Genomic DNA, 17,585 nt, shown 5'->3' with positions numbered 1-17,585 from the left:
CCACAGGTCACAAAAGTCCTCCAACTCCTAGCACAGCTTTTGGAAGAGTGTAATAATAGCTAATTTGCCTAGGTAAAGAAATGCCTCAAAGGGATTACTCTTCTGTTGGGCTGAAGTCCAATGAAAAGACAGACATCTAGTCTAAAGGTTCTCAGAAATGCAAATTGCCTACTTGAAATTCCAGGGAATTTAAATCTCTGCAGGAGGAGTCTTTCTCTGGACTGGAGGAAGAGACTTTTTTGAAGAATTGGTAGACCCTTTCTCCCTGGTAGTAGGGAAACTTTTGATGGGGGAGGCGACCCAAGTGGAGGACTCCAGATTCACAAATCAAAAACAAGACTGGTGGGGGCGCCGGGTGAGGGTTCACAGTAAAATCAGGTACTACAGATGAGAAAACACAGACTCTAAGAAATAGATGATTAGCCTGTTTTTCCTTTCTTTTCTTTTTTTCTTTTAGGGAGATAAAATTCGAGGAACTGTGAAGATTCCATTACACTCAGCACCTTTCACATTATGGGAAGAGGAGCCCTAAAACAAATCAGTTTACTGAGAGTTTACAAGAGAAAAAGAACACAGGCTGTCTTGAAAAAGCTACAAGGTATAAAAGAAGAAAAGTAGTCCAGAAAGTACTAGACTGGAGCTAGAGATACGGGATTTGACCTTAACTTATCTGTTCAACAAATATTTACTCCTTGTTACTTTTTTGCCAGGTTCTTTTCCAAAAGCTGGTTATACAGTTCTGATCAGACAGATAATGGCCCTTAGGGGATTTAGAAAGCCAGTGAAGGAGGAAGAGAATATACAAGGAAACAAATACATACAATGGTATGTTATAGTGGTACTATAACAGAAAAAAGAGGATGTCATATGAGAAGATAACAGGGTATAAGGAGTCTGCTTTTGACCAAGCAAGAAGGCTTCTCTGAGGAGTTGACATAATGAAAGGCTTGACGGGTCAGGCCTGACCCATGAATGGGAGGAACTGGAGGAGGGAGAAGCATTTTACGCATGTGAAACAAAAGGTGTGAGGATCCTAAGGGAGGAGTAGATCTAACAAGGAGAAGGCCTTGACCTCCAAAATAGAGCATAATATTGTTCTTCTTCCCACCATAATTGTCTAAGATTTGTAAATCTCATAAAAACAAATTTAATTGATGGATTCACCTTTTTTACATAGGTTTTGAAGATTCCCTTAGTCCAAACCCAGCCTTTCTCAGGGTACTGAGTCACTGGACAAAGCCAGCTGCAGGCTTTTGCATATAAAAATAGCTTTTCCAGATTCTACTGTTATAATTGGCTTTTTTCCAGGGCTTTTGGCTCTACGGAAACTAAACACTTAAATGAGCAATTTAACTCTGGTTTTTAGCCTAGAAGAAATGATAACATTTTGGGTTCTGCTTTGAGATTTAGGGGTGAATTTTACATTGCTGAGATATAATTATTCTTTTGTAACACCGTAGAAGGAAAACATCTGTGCTCCTCGTTCAGTGAACCAGCCCTGCACCAAGCACATAAGGAAGACAAACAAAATGCACTGGAAACAAGGTATTGAGGACGATTCTCGATAAAGCAGCCTGGTATTTGTGCTTCGACATATAATTGAGACAGGCTCAAAAGGCCTTGGGACATCGTGACATGTTGCTCACTTTGGCCAGCAGAGGGAGACGAGTACGTCGTCAAGCACCAAGTGGAGCCACACCCCGAAAATGGTTGCTTATTATGTCTCTTCTCTGATTTTTCAAACCCCACAAGAAGAAAGTGAAAAATTCTTATCAAGAAACGCTTAACTTTTTAAAACTGAGGTAAAATTCTCATAACATAAAATTAGCCATTGTACTGGCTTTAATACCTCCACAGTGTTGTACAATCATCGCCTCTATCTAGTTCCAAAACATAAGAAATGCTGAAATTCCATAGAAAGAGAATTTACAAAAGCCCAGCCTTGTTCTCTCCTCACTCCGTCACATTTCGAGTTTTGCCCCACCTGCATCACGTTAGCAATGGTTCCCGCGCATTCTCCGAACAGCCTTCTTCCCTAAACAATTCACAGAATCTGATCCAGGGTTAAAATTACAAGTTCGAAAACCAAAACCATCTCAAGTCTTCAGTTCTTTCTCTGGAATCGCGCAGTTGCAATAGACAGCCAGTATGGGTGATTGTTTACAAATTCTATACATATTCTGTTTTGTCATCTCTCAACACATAAGTGAATTAATTATTTTGTCTTAAATATAGTAACAAAACGTAAATTAACAATGTACTACACCAACACCTTTCAGCCTTTGATCTGGAATTTAAAGTTATTTCTATCTAGAGTGAAAATTTAAGACATTTCTAGGTTAGAATGAGAGCCAAGATTTTAAGGGCACCATGTCAACTGGTTAGATAACAAATTTGAGGAAAGCAGAACTAAATAGTTAATGTACTAAAAGCTGAAGGTTTACAACCTAAATCCACTATTTTATTAAAAAATTTAATCTACTTCATGGGGCCTTGGCCCAGGGAAGGGTAAAAGAATGCCAAACTGAAGAGGCAGGGGGAGGGGAATTGCTGTTGGTGACTCTGGGAAAACAGGAGGGAGGGAAACCGAAGAGCAAATGAGGCCGGATCCGCCCTAACAAAGAGGCAGAAACTGTGTCTCAACAGCCACCAAATCCAGTTCAGGGCGGTTTGAGCCAGTTTCTGAGCTGGATTGAGAACAACAGCCTCGGCTGAGACTTGACGAGGGTGAGATGGAAAATACAAAATGGACTTCCCAGTAAGAAGTGGATTTGGCCTGGACTCGCAGGAGCCTAAAGCTGTTTCCTAGAGTAGCCAAGTCAGATAAAATATAAGGCCTGGAGCCGGAACAGTGGCCTATTACGGAAGGAAAAATGACAGAGCACTGCATCTGTGCCATGATCCAGTCCGCATTTTCCCTCTTACTGCCCCTAATTGTGGCTGGTAAGGGAAAAGGGCCTCAGGGTATCAGTTTTCAGAGAAAGCTGGCTGCGGTGTTGGGGGAGGGGAGGACTATGTGTCTGGGGTGGTTGAAAGTGTATCCTGGGGTGGGGGGGCGGGGGTAAGACTGTGTGAGGGTCTGAAGGAGAGGGAACAACACTTCACACCCTGCAGTTCACACCGCCTTTCTGCACCTCTGCTGCATTATTGCACAACCTCAAAATACACCGCACATAGGTGTCGTGGGAGCGCTCTACATACCATCGGCACTTGTACGTAAAATTACCGGACTCCTTCGGCCCTGTGCATTAATGACAATAAACGTACTCAATACTGTCAACGTGCCCTTTTCGTTCGTACCCTTAAGTACATAAAAGCTGTACATACCTTCTCCACCAAGAGACATAGCAGTATTAGGTAACAGTGGAGTGATAATCCTGTCCTCGCTTCCCCTCCCCCAGGTGCCAGCACCTCTGACATCTGATCAGTCCCACCCTGAAGTGGCACCTTTGAAAATCCAACCATCCGAGCAGTGGTCCGCAGCTGTCGAGGGTGTGCACATCCTGCGGCCAGGTTCGGCTCAGAGCCTTCCCAGACCAGTTCTATCTCCTGACCCCCAAAACGCCAAAGGCTGCCTACGAGTTCTAGCCAAAGTCCGGACCTAACTAGGGGGTTGGGCAGAGCAAATTTGGGGGTGGGGGGTGCTACACTCCCTTTCTTCTGAGTGTCCCAAGGATGTTTAGAATCTTCCAGAGGCACCAGATAAGTGCCTCCAGACCCCAAGGTTTGTTTGAACTGGAAAGCAGCCCTGGTGCGGGGAGGACTGTGGGGACCCCTCTGAGTGTAAGAGCCCTCCCTCTGTCTCTCTCACGCACACAAATTCAATTAAAACCGGGTCTGTAGGGTTTTAAAATCCCCTGAGGGATGGGGGGGTTGGGGGAGGGGAGACAGAGAAGGTCAAACTAAAAGAAGTCACGGCCCTATGTTCATCTTTTTACCATGGATGTATGGGTGAACAATTGGAACACATCCACTTTGCATTATTTATGTGCAACAATCTTCTGCAAACGGAGCGTGTTACTAGCATGTTCTATTTGACCCTTATTACACAAATAAACAGCAGTTCTATATTCATTTCATTAACTATTAGACCTGAGCTGCTGGACTCTGCTAGAAGAGTTTTTGGTTTTTATAGGGGACAGTGCTTCTCCCACAGGAACATGCAGGAGGCTGCAGAGGAGAGACAACAATAATCATCAGAATCATAATACTGAGAGTCAGACACAGTACCAAGTGGTTCCTATATTATCTTATTCAGTACTCACCATGTATCTCTGAGTTAGACATTACTGCTCCCATTCTAGAGATGAGGAAAATGGAGCTTGGAAGGTTAGGTACTTCAATCTATTTGAACGGCAGACCAAGAATCTGGTTGAGTCCGTGTTTTAACACTCTGCTAAACCGCCACCTCACTGGCAAATGGTTATAAACTTTTTTCCAGACCCTACTGTGTGTCAGCCTGCTTTGGGCTGAGAGGGTAGGTAAGTTGGTTACTGTGAGAGGGGAGGATTGATTTACTGATGAGAACGTGGTTCCTGCCTTCAACAAGCTTTCAATCTAATGGTTGTTTTTTCAAGGACAATTCAGGACTGCCTTACAAGGGATTATTTTTTTCTGCTTCTGGGCCTCAGAGGCCATCTGAGAATTATAAGACGGAATTTCCCTGCCATTTCCGTGCTGTGCGGGAGGAACATTTGAAGTCAGGCCTGCCCGGGTACTAGCAGGCAGCACAGGCAAGCCAGGGTGGAAAGGGGCAGGGCGAGGCCGCTGGGGAGCCGTAGCCATGGCAACCCAGCCTGCTTTCCAGAACAATGTCTCTAACCAGGAAAATAGCTCGAGAGCTTTCTCTTCATAATCCCCGCGGCCTGTCGGGCCAGGGAATGCACAAAGGGGATTCTTTCTTTGTAGAGAAATGACTCTTTACAAGGCTCAGAACAAAGGAATACATTTGTTGTATAGGGTCTGTCTTTGTATTTGGCTGGAATAAAATCAACAAAGCGCAGTTACTTAGTTCCTCTCCACTATTCACAGGAAATGAACACCGCTTTGTTACGCAAGCTTCCTATTTTTGGATAATATTTGTTTAATTTTTGCTTTATCCCCATTTTACAGATGAGAGATTAGTAGTCATGAATGAACTAGCTCTCTGTAAAACTGTAATTAGAACACCAGGGCATCCTTTCACAAGGCTTTGTGAAGCTGGCTCTGCCTTTTTTCCCTATTTTATGATAACTCTACAGATAACGTGAACGGGGTACACGTCCACGTGCTCAGAGGCCTGCGAGCTACCAGGGCTCTCTGGACTCGGGTCCTCCCACTCTCTGCTTCCAGCCACTTGATCAGTTCCTCCCCCCCCCCCCCCCCCCCGCAGCAACCGCAGCTGGGAGGAGGAGGTGAGGGGGGAGGGAGAGGGGGAGGGAGAGGGGGAGGGAGAGGGGGAGGGGAAGAAGGGTACTGGAGAGAGGAGCGAGAGGGGAAGGAGGAGGAAAGGGGAGGGGCGGGGAGGAGGAATGCGGAAGACATTCCAGCCCCACCCCTGCAAGTCTCCACTCGAGCGAGTTCGGAAACTCCTAAGACGGCTGAAAGAAGACAGTGTGCCGACGGCTGACTACTCCTCAGGGCTTTCAAGTGCTCTACAGCCAGACTACACCCTGAGCCTTGAAGACTGTCTGTAGCTTTGCTGAGCCAGGGCGTGACTTCCCTAAAGATGACAGTAGGACCGCTGTTGTCAGTCCTCACCCACAGGACCAAGAAAAAGAAGCAGTTGCTATAAGCTTAATAACAAACGATTTTCCATAAATGCCCACACCTATAAATAATGTAGTTTTTAAATAGTTATGTGAACCAGAAAGAATAAGCTCAGCTACCTCGTGGTAATAAAAGCCCTGCTACCTGAATCTGGGTGCCCCCGGGGAGTCCAATCCATTATAAAATCTCCGAGACCAAAATGACCTTGGCCTGCCTCAGCATCAGCCCTTTGTGCAGTGGAATGGGGAGGAAAGAAAATGGGTCACACTTTCCTCGGGGTGAATTTACAGGAATTGCCTGAGGGATGTCTTCAAACTACACTTTCCACCCCTATCCCTACAGTTTCTGTTGCCAGAGGATTACTTAATGACATAGGTGTCACCACCACCCTCCCTACTTGGAACAAAGCTGAGAGCCACTGCCAGTGTTACTCTTGTAAGAAGTTAATTGGATGAACTGTTGATACTAAATTAAGGCCTAAATTTGTTGACCTATCTCCAGTTAATTATATTTCAATAGATACTGTTAGCTTACCCTGCTTTAGGAAGTGAAAACAATGGATCTTTATAGTGAATTTTTAAAGACTCTCAAGAGTATTGGAAATTCCTAGAACACAGGGACACATAATCCCCTTCGCCAGAGTTTGATCCTTGTAGTTTTTTAAGTATTCATTCAACATTCACTGAACATTTCTTAATAATCAGGCACCACATTATTATTCGCTACACCTGACCTATGAATTTCTAAGATCTTATAAAATGTGAAGCTTAATTTCAAAGAGCTTATAGGTTGGGAAGGCAGATATCCAGGAAATCGGCTATTGCTGATTGCAGTATGATACGTGCTTTGTAAAGACAGGAACAAAAAGGTGTGTGTGGAAGAAGACAGGACATGAAAAACAGAGTAAGACTGGATGGAGCACTGAGATACTCAGAAGGCTTCTTGTAAAGAGCTGAAAAATGAGATGGAGTTAGCTAGATTGTTACCAGAGCTAGGAGTCAGCAAAACTGTTTTAGTTTCTGATTTATTAATAGGTTCGCTATCATAAAAGAGCTCAAAAGATAAAGGCAAAGCAGGGAACTCGAAGTCTGGTAAGTTAGGAGCTTTGCAGGACTCAAACTAGAGGACTAGCATTGAGGAGAATGGATCTGTTTCCTTGCTTAGGAAGCTTCCATGCATCCTATTAGAGTAAGAGCCACTCCACAAGCATGAAGAAGCCTGAGAAAAGTGACCTATTGACCTGCAGATCTCATCACTGCCGCACTTATCATTTCAATATGTTATTTATAGATTTATTAGCAAAATCACACATTATTGGACCTGATATCCAAGCACGATTAAATACCTGATGCTGAGTAAATATTCTTCTCACTGAAATTTTCAAGTAGTCTGCTAAGACACTTGCTAGGCTAAGATCTAACACCAGCAGTTAAGTTAGGATCTTTCCTTGTGCCATGTGCCTAACATCTTACCTATTCTACCAATTCAGCTCTTAAAGACAAGAATAAGAAGAGAGAGATTCCTAAAGAGGTTTGGGAATGTTAGAGGGTAGAGCATGGAAAGTGTTTTCATACTACAGCCCTAATTTCTGGTCCCTCCAGCAAGCAGCTTTTTCAGACACTGTTTTTCTCCTGCTGGTAATGAACATCACTGATGTTCACCAAATATTTCTGCGTTTCCAGTTTCTGATCACAACATAAGATTGCATTATCTAACTGTTTGAAATTAGATATAATTACTTAGCTCAATAAGATGGAGAGGACGTGATATGTCATGTCCAGGGAAAAACTTTAGGACCCAGTAAACTGTTTGCCACTTTCCCACCTGACCTCTGGGAAAATAATAGAAACATAGAAGCCTTCAGCTGGGGTCTTCTAGCTAAACCACTCTGGATAGGTGGTGTGAAAGAGAAATGAACTTTTGGTGTGTTATGCCATTAAGAATTGGTGGATATTTGTTATACAGCATGATCTAGACCTCTTGATTGAGTCACCTCAATAGCTATTCCTCTACTCTACTTCCTTCCTAACAGAAGTCACTATCCTCTACACAGTCTTCTGTTTCAGTGAAGCCAACTCCAGTTCCATGGGGTAGATCTTATCCAGCATAAGCCAATCATGGTAATATCCTCTTACCAGTCATTGATTGAGAAACTGGATTGTGACCCAGGTCTGGCCAGTGGAATGTAAAAAGTCTGCTGGGAAGCCTCAGAAAAATTTATGCCCCCCCCCAAATTTTTTTTTATAAAAAAGAGAGAGAGAGAAACAGAGCCAGAAAGAAGAGTTGCTCCTTTCTTCCCCTAGCTGTTGTCATATATAGATCTGGCACTAGTTATGTAGCACTATGTTACAATTTTCATTTATTATCTCAAATATTTATTATCCCACAGTTTCTGTCGGTCAAGAATTCAGGAACAGCTTAGCTGGGTGGTTCTGGCTCAGGTTCTCTTATGAGGCTGCAGTCAAGACATTTGCTAGAGCTGCAGTCATCTGAAGGCTTGACTGGGGCTTGGAGATTGCCAAGGTGGTGCCCTCACATGGCTATGGCAGAAAGTCTCAGTTCATTGTTGGCTGTTTGCAGGAGGCTTGTTACTTGCCATGTGGACATCATAGTGTTAACTGAGTGCCCTTATGACATGGTAACTGGATTTCCCCAGAGTGAGTGACCCAAGAGAAAGTATAAGAAGGAAGCCACAATGCCTTTATGTCCTAATTTCAGAAGCAACACACTGTCATTTCCATGACAGTCTATTTATTAAAAGTGAATCACTAAATGCAGCCCACATTCAAGAGGAGGGGAATTATGCTCCACATTTGAAGGGAGGAATATTAAATAATTTATGGGTATATTTTAAACCAACACAGATATAACAGCAGGAGGTACTGTGACTGTATTGATATTATGAGGGGCTCCAGGTAAGGACCCCCTCACACTGCGGAAAGCAGAACAGATATGGAAAGGCCCTTGATGACATTACTAAGCCCACAACCTACCTGGACCACTAGTTATGTGAGAAAAAATAAATTTCTTTTTTTTTGTATTAAAAAAGGCCTTATTACCAAAATTGCCTCCAGAAAGAAGTACCTATTTACATTCTGAACAACAATATATGAATGCCTACTGAGAAAAAATAAATTTCTTTCTTTACTATTTCAGCATGTTTGAGGTGAGGTTGGCTGATATTTGCAACTGGGGTTGATATTCAGAATATTTGATCATGAATATATATCGTAAATTAACTTATATAGTAATATATAAATGTAAGGAATCTAAATATTTTCCTTTATTTCTAAATTATAAAAGATATATGTATATATGTATGTGTATATCTGTATAAAACTTTTTATTCTATTACATATGTAGATATGTATGTATGTGTATAGAACTGCTTACCACAAGATAAAAGCTTTGTGCAAATTTTTCTTCTAGTTATTCTAATTTCCAAGTAATTTGTTGATTTTTAGAAATATTTGATATTACCTTTTGATGCAGCTCTCACTAGCTAAAGATGCTCCAGTATGAGTCATGACTCCATGGAAAGAACTGCATAAAACTTTTCCAACAGCATTTTAATTGAATTGATAGTCATCAAGTGGCTTATAATCTAAATAAGTTTTCAGTTTTTCTTTCTTAAGCGGTGTTATTTATGGTGCTGATTTCTCAGCCTCTGCTGAACTCAAAGCAATACTACTCAAAATTTTTCTGGTAAAACATTTTTAGTAATATTTTTATATAATCAATATACATATTATCAACAATCAAATAGAAAATACCATTTAAAAACAAGACAAAGATAATCCTTGATGCTAGATGAAAGGTGGCAATTAATGTGTATTCGTATGCCAGGTTAGGTGGCCTGGGTTCAAATGCTGGTTGGCCACATGAATCTGAAATAATTTTCTATATCTCAATTTTCTCATTTGTAAAATATGATTGATGATGATTTCTTAAGTGAGTTAATATCGTTTTAGAATAGAACATGACACACAGAAAATGCTTATGTAAGTATTAGTTAACATTTTATTAATAAAATTAATGTTAATGTCCTTGATCAATGGGCATTCAGTGAATCTTAATGAATTCATTACCATTAAATGGGTGTGAAATTCAACAAGAATATTAAAAAGTGGTTCCTGGGCCTCAGATCACTAGGCTCCAGACTGCCTCCAAGAGCCGTGTCTTTTCCTGCATCCTCCCTCCAGTTTTGAGTATCTGCAATGGCAGCAGAAAGTCCAGAGCCCTGTCTATCCGTGGCTGCATTTGCCCCTACTATATATTGCATTTTCTCCCGTTTTTGCTCAGAGCCAAAATTCTACAGAGACTACAGCTCCCATAATTAGTTTTATGAAAGTCACTCAGGAGACCATCAGCAGGGGTCCCTAGGTGTATCCTAGTTCTTTGATACTTAAGTACCAGCACCACATCAGAGGCCCTGTCTTCCCCACTGGGCTTAGGATCCAACTCTCACCAAGGCAGGTGCCTTGTAGATGTGGGCTAGACAGTGGGTGCCAGAGCCCAGCCCAGTAGTGACTGGCATGGATATCAACCAGTCAGAAAGGACACAGGTCACAGTTCTGAAGCACAGTCATTAACTTTTAGTTGCTTGAATTTAGGAAGGTCTGGGAGGTTCCAGGGGAGGGGCCAGGATGGTCAGGGCTGCAAGGATGAGGAGAGACACGTGGGCTTAGTTAGGGCAGTGGTTCTTATTGCCAAAAAAGTATTCAAAACAAAAACAAAAAATAGTGCTTCCACACCAGTGCACACCTGGACTTCACAGAGAGGGAACTTGTGTTTGAGGATGACAGATACTAATTTATATTCAGAACCTTTCAGCATAACTCAGACTACTGATTGGGGAAAAAAGAAACCTGTACTATGGGAGATGATAGAAGATCTCTATATGGGGCTTAGCCCCGGTAATGATTTTTTTTAAATATTTATTATTTTATTGTTTATTCATATTTTTAGATTTATAAACAAAGTACTAAAATGACTTATTCTTTTTTTTTTTAAATATGACTTACTCTTAAGCAAAGTAGCTCAAGGTCACAAGAGTCTTTTCATGAAATAAATTTGCATATCTGCACTAAGAGAGAATGAATAATCTATGCAAATCCACTGCCTAAGGCTCTTTCTCTAAGGCAAGTATCTTCCCAAAGAAATAAGACAGAGGCTTGTCCCTTTACACCCTAAAGAGAACAAAAGAAAGATGCATTGAGATTTCACTTTGGGGAGAATTCTAACTGGATATCTCCACTGAGGGTCTTTATCATTCTGTACACAGTTAGGAAAACAAAAACCAATCCAGTTATTTCAACCAGAAGATATTTAAATAAAGGAATTGGTAAAGCTTGTTGGGAAATCTGGAGAAGGAGGGAACTTTACTCTTTGAGTAGTAAAAGCTACCATTCCCAGGTTGGGAGAGCAAAGTCATTAAGCGGAGGCCAAGGCTGTGTGCCGCAAGGTTTCTGTCATCGGAGCGCAGCTGCCTGCACTGCGGCCTGGAAGCCTGTGGTCCTGGGCTGCTGAGGGAGGCCCCACAGCCTCCCTGCCCCAGACATCACTGCTCCTGCTGCCTCCGCTGCCAGTGCCATTACCACCTCCATTCTTTTATCACTGGTGCAGTCTTTGTTTTTCAACTACTGCTCAAAACGTGGGAAAACAGAGTCACATCTCCCCTCCTCCTGCTTTTAATCTCCCGCCATTGGCAGGATCTGACCAAAAATCATCTGGTATACGTAGGTTACGGAATATAAGCACCTTACAAGGTCCAGCAGAGCACACAAGTGTGAGAGTGAGGGCTAAGAACAAATAAACAATCAGCCTGAGAGGTTGTAAGGCAGCTACACCACCTTGACTTAACATGGTGGAGACAGTCCCTCACCTCCCTTGAAAGATTCTCTGAAAATATTCAGTAGTAAAGCTGCAGGCATCTTGAGGGGACCGGGAAACTTCAGACAATTGAAGATTCTCACCTTCAAGCAAAAGATAAGGGACAAAAGCAGTACTGGTAAAATCTAAATATTGTTTTTGTGAGTAAATTGGTTAGAGGGGGAAAAGGACATTTGAAATTTTATGGCCTTTTTTTCTTGGTGTCTTAACATTTCTACCTCACTGAGAGTAAAGTGCAGTCTTATTCAGGGATGAAAGCATCACTCTATTTGGAAATCTAAAACAGCATGCAGGTGGAGAGAATAAGGTATAACTTCAATACTAGCCCCACATAGGAAGTTACAAGTTACAAGTGGACACTTTTTGGAAAAAGACCAACCAATGAGAACAAGTAGTTTGTTTATTCAGAGCTTGCTATAGCAGGGGAGTTAGTTACTGTTACTTATATTTTGGCAAAAACTCAAAGGCAGGCAGAGGAGTAGGAAAGCTTCATCATGAAAAAAAGGGACAGCTTCAGATACACCTGGAATAAAGGCTATTGACATGAGAAAACTGCAGACAGACTAACCAGAAGTGTGGCATCCTTCTTGATTGGTTAGGGTGCAAACGGCTTTCTCTAGTTGGTCCTAAATTGGACTTGGGGACAGAAATTAGGGAAGCAATCAATTACTAATCAAGTCTTGGCCATATGGGGCTAGTTGTCACAAGCGTTATTGTTTGATTTCCTGGACTATCACTAGAGACAGCAGTCTGACTTCCTGTAAGTCTGACTTGCATGCTGGCTTTCTGAGCTAGTTATTGTAAATAGTAGATTGATTTCTGGACAGGTTGTTTCAGGTCATTGATATAGGGGAGAAGAAACTTTTCTCCTACCTTCTTAGGTTCAGTGTCTGGGCTCTGAGAATTAAGCTGACAAAAGACCAATTAAGAGGAGAAAAGCACACAAACTTTATTTGATGCTAATATTTTTACATAGTTTGGGCGGCTTCATAGAGAAGAACTGGAAACCCCAAAGAAGTGGTTAGTCTCAGAGGCTGATATACCGTTTTAACCAAGGGCTATAAATTGTGGTGAAATGACTAGACAAAGGAAAGGGGTTTGGAATTCTACGGGCAGTAAATTGTGGGAAAATGACTACAAAATAAATACATGAGGGAAACTAATGGAAGATAAGGGTTATTTTAGTAAGGCTTGTTTGTGCAGCCTCATCTTGGTGGCAACTCACTGTCTCTGGTGATAAGAATGTTCTCTTCTTCCTGATACCCAGAGACCACCTTGTTCATGGGAAATTTATGACCTACTTTTAGGCAGAAACAGGGAGGGCAGAGACTTCTTCCTGCATCTGCTGTTTTTCAGTTGCCTTCAGCTCAAAATTATCAATATGCCAAAACAGCGTATGTTGAGTGACATGTTCTGATTCCCTTCATGGGTCAGATTTCTGTTTTTGTGTATGGTCTGGCCATTGTCCATTTATATATTCAGTCTGTCAACTCCAAATTGCAGACATAGAGTTGAGATCATACATACTCCTTCTGACATGGACAAATCTCTTAATCTGGCTGCAGACTGAGGCAGTGGGAATTTACTTACTTCATGATGGTTAATGACTTTTCTGAGCAATACGGAGGCCAGGTTGAATATTAATATGAGGAAAGCAATGTAACCAAATGTAACCAACTCATTTTTCCTAAAAAAAAAAAAAAAAAAAAAAAAAAGATAGCCACTTTTTAATCCTTCAAGGGATATTTGAATTCCCCGAGTTAATATCTGATGACCCATATGCATCTCTAGTGGGTAAAATTTCAAGCTTGAAACTAAAAAAAAAAAATTTCAAGCTCGATAAAAATGGAGGATTTTAGACAATATTTTGGGACATCCCATAACTGAGCTGTGTTAGGGCAGGTTCTTTAGAATCAGACTCTTGAAAGCAAAAGATTTCAGTGCAAGTAGTTTGAGAGGTGATCCTAGGAAGCACTGATGGGGAAAGGAGAGGTAAGACAGGGAAGGGAAGGACCAATTACATCAATTAGCAAGGTAGCACTGGGACAACTGAGGCTGAATCATTCTGGGAACCCTTGGGAGGTATTCCATGTGGAGAGGGGGCATGGTGCCGAGGAAGCTGGAGTATTTATTCTCTCATTTTTATCAGTCATTAGCTGTGGGTTGTTCCCAGGGGTGATAACTTTCCAACACTTGGAAGCTATTCTGCATCTAGGCTGAGAGAAAGCCTTCAGGCAGAGTCATGAGCTAGCAGTAGGACACTGTCGGCATGTATAGAAAGAGTAAGTGGCAGGGAATAAGCATGGTGCTGACATTCGTCCAAACTGGCCAAGGAAAGGAGGCCTCAGGTTGCCTATATACTGATATCTAAGAGAATGCAAAAGCAACTCTCCATGTCACCTACCTTCTTTCTCCCTTCTCTATGGGTATGTGAATGTAGTAAATCCCAAAAATGTATCATAGGTCTGACTTCATTTTCATTTACACCCAATGTCAGGCTCTGACCTGTTCTTTCAGAACTGACTGTGGATGGGTTTGGTGAGAAAACATTATATGCACCATGATAGAAAACAAGGAAAATAACAATGAAGTATTTGACAGTGTTCCCACCAGATCTGATATCCTGAGAACGATGCATCACTTTTGCTATTTTTCAATCAGGAACACATAACCTGAATCAAATCATGAGAAAACATCAGACAAACCCAATTGAGGAACATTCTATAAAATAGAATAGATTCTTTAAAAATGTCAATGTTATGAAAAGCAAACAAAGACTACAGAATTTTTCCAGATCAATAGAGACTAAAGAAACATGACAACAAAATGCAATATGTGATCTTGGATCCCATCCTCAAAGGATAAAAAAACTATCAAAAAGAACATTACTGAGACAAAATCAAAACAATCAGAATATGATTCCTAGAAGAAAGTATCAATGGCAAACTTTTGAATTGGATAACTATACAGTGCTTTTATAACAAAATATCTTTGTTCCTAGGAAATAAACACTAAAATGTTGAGACCAAGGGCCATAATGTATGCAAAAGTGTCTATTCTCAAATGTTTCTTCTTTAAAAAGTTAGGTTGTTTTATATAAAGAAGAACATACATCTATCCTTCCCAAACTATTCCAAAAAATGAAGAGGAGGAAACACTCCTAAATTCATTCTACAAGGTCACCATTACCTTGACACCAAAGCCAAAGACATTACAAAAAGAAAAAGAAAAAAATTAAATTGCAGACCAATAGCTTTGATGAATATAGATGCAAAAATTGTCAACAAAATATTAGCAAACTGAATCCAACAATACGTAAAAATAGATCATACACCATGATTAAATGGGATTTATTCCAGGGTCATGAGGATGGTTCAACATACACAGATTAATCAATGTGATATACCACATTAACAAAAGGAAAGACAAAAACTACAAGATCATCCAATAGACACAGAAAAAGCATTTGACAAAATTCAACATCCAGTCATGATTTAAAAAAAAAAAAAACTCTCATCAAAGTTGGTATGGAGGGAACATATCTCAACACGATAAAGGCCATTTACAACAAACCCACAGCCAACATAATACTCAGCAGCAAAAAGCTGAAAGCCTTCCTGCCAAATTCAGGAACAAGACAAGAATGCCCACTCTTGCCGCCTCTATTTAACATAGTATGGGGGGTCCTCGCTACAGCAATCACACAAGAAAAAGAAATAAGATATATCCATATTGGAAGGGAAGAGGTAAAAACTGTTACTGTTTACAGACAACAGGATATAGAGAGAACCCTAAAGTCTCTACCTCAAAACTATTAGAACTAATAAATGAATTCAGCAAGGTTGTGAGATACACAGTTGATATACAGAAATCTGTTTAGTTTCTTTACACTAATAATGAAATATCAGAAAAAGAAAGTAAAAAAAAAAAAATCTCATTTACAATTGTATCTAAAAAAACCCCCTAAGAACAAACTTAACCAAGGAAGTGAAAGACCTATATGCTGAAAACTATGAAATATTGACAAAGGAAACTGAAGATGATTCAAAGAAATGGAAAGATGTGTTCTTGGATTGGGGGAATTAATATTATTAAAATGATCATACTACCCAAAGCAATCTACAGATTTAATGCAATCTCTATCAAAATACCGAGGACATTTTTCACAGAACTAGAACAAATAATCCTAAAATTTATATGGAACAAAGAAAAAAAAAGATCCAGAAGCAATCCTGAGAAAAAAGAACAAAGCTGAGGTATAACCCTCCCAGGCTTCAGACTATACTACAAAGCTATAGTAATCAAAACAGCATGGTATTGGCACAAAAAACAAACACTCTGATTAATGGAACAGGATAGAAAGCCCAGAAATAAATCGATGCCCATACGGTCAATTAACTTATGACAAGGGAGGCAAGAACATGCAATAGAGAAAAGACAGTCTCTTCAACAAGTGGTTCTGGGAAAGCTGGACAGCCACACGTAAATCAATGAAATTTAAGTATTCCTTCATGCTATATACAAAAATAAACTCAAAATGATTTAAAGACTTAAATATAAGACCTGAAACCATAACATTCCTAGAAGAGAACATAGGTAAAATATTCTGACATAAATCATAGCAATATTTTCTTGGGTCAGTCTGCCAAGGCAAAAGAAATAAAAGTGAAAATAAGCAAATGGGGCCTAATTAAATTTAATAGCTTTTGCACAAGGGACACCATCAACAAAACAAACAGACAACCTACTAATGTGAGAAAATTATTGCAAATGATGTGACCAACTAGAGGTTAATAGCCAAAGTGTACAAAACACTCATACAACTTAATATCAAAAAAACAAACAATCCAATCAAAATATAAGCAGAAGACTTGAATAGACATTGCTCCAAAGAAGACATGCAGATGGCTAACAGGCATATGAAAAGATACTCAGCATCGTTAATTACTAGAGTAATGCAAATCAAAACCACAATGAGGTATCACGTCACAGCTGTCAGAATTGCTATCACCAAAAAGTCTACAGATAACAAATGTTGGAGAGGATGTGGAGAAAAGGGAAACCTGTTACACTGTTGGTGGGAATGTAAATTGATGCAGCTACTGTGGAAAACAGTATGGCGGTTCCTTAAAAAATTGAAAATAGAGCTACCATATGATCCAGCTCCTGGGTATATATCTGGAAAAAATGAAAAAGTCTAATTTGAAAAGATACATGAACCCCAATGTTCATAACAGTTCTGTTTACAATAGCCAAGACATGGAGCAAACCAGTGCCCATCAATAGATGAATTGATTAAGAAGCATATATGTGGTACATATACAATGGAATATTACTCATTCACAAGAAAGAATAAAATACTGCTATTTGCAGCAACATGGATGGACCTAGAGACCATTATGCTTGGTGAAATAAGTCAGACAGAGGAGGACAATTACTATATGATAACACTTATAGATAGAATCTAAAAAAATAATACAAATGACAGTATATACAAAACAGAAACAGACTCACAGACATAGAAAACAAACTTGTGGTTACCAAAGGGGAGCGGGAAGTGGGGAGGGACAAATTAGAGGTATGGGGTTAATAGATAAGATACTACCTTATATAGAATAGATAAGCAACAACGATTTACTATATAGCACAGGGAATTATAACCATTATCGTGTAATAACCTATAATGGATCATCTGCAAAATTACTGAAAAAATAAGTTGTTTTGAAACTCTTGAAGTCAGGATGATTTAATAAAAATTATAAGAATTAATGCTTCTCTTGCTACACACACACACACACACACACACACACACACACACACACACACACACGAAGAACTGATTGTGACAATTTAGCCTAGAGTCTCTTCTTCTGTAGTCAATATGCCTGCATATATGTAATGCCTACAAGGGTGTGGCATTAATCTTTCCTCAGTTTTTAAATATC

General features: G+C 40.3%; 1 protein-coding gene across 6 annotated transcripts in view; it reads right to left on the bottom strand.

Moving 5' to 3' along the window:
* Window positions 1-17,585, bottom strand: part of GRIN2B (glutamate ionotropic receptor NMDA type subunit 2B) — a 571,331-nt gene that overhangs the window by 514,822 nt on the left and 38,924 nt on the right. The gene's annotated exons all lie outside the window — the stretch shown is intronic.

The sequence above is a fragment of the Vicugna pacos genome, chromosome 34 (genome assembly GCF_048564905.1).
Source record: "Vicugna pacos chromosome 34, VicPac4, whole genome shotgun sequence".
NCBI lineage: Eukaryota > Metazoa > Chordata > Mammalia > Artiodactyla > Camelidae > Vicugna > Vicugna pacos.
The sequence above is the reverse complement of the archived record's forward strand: the minus strand, read 5'-3'. Positions and strand labels throughout refer to the sequence as shown.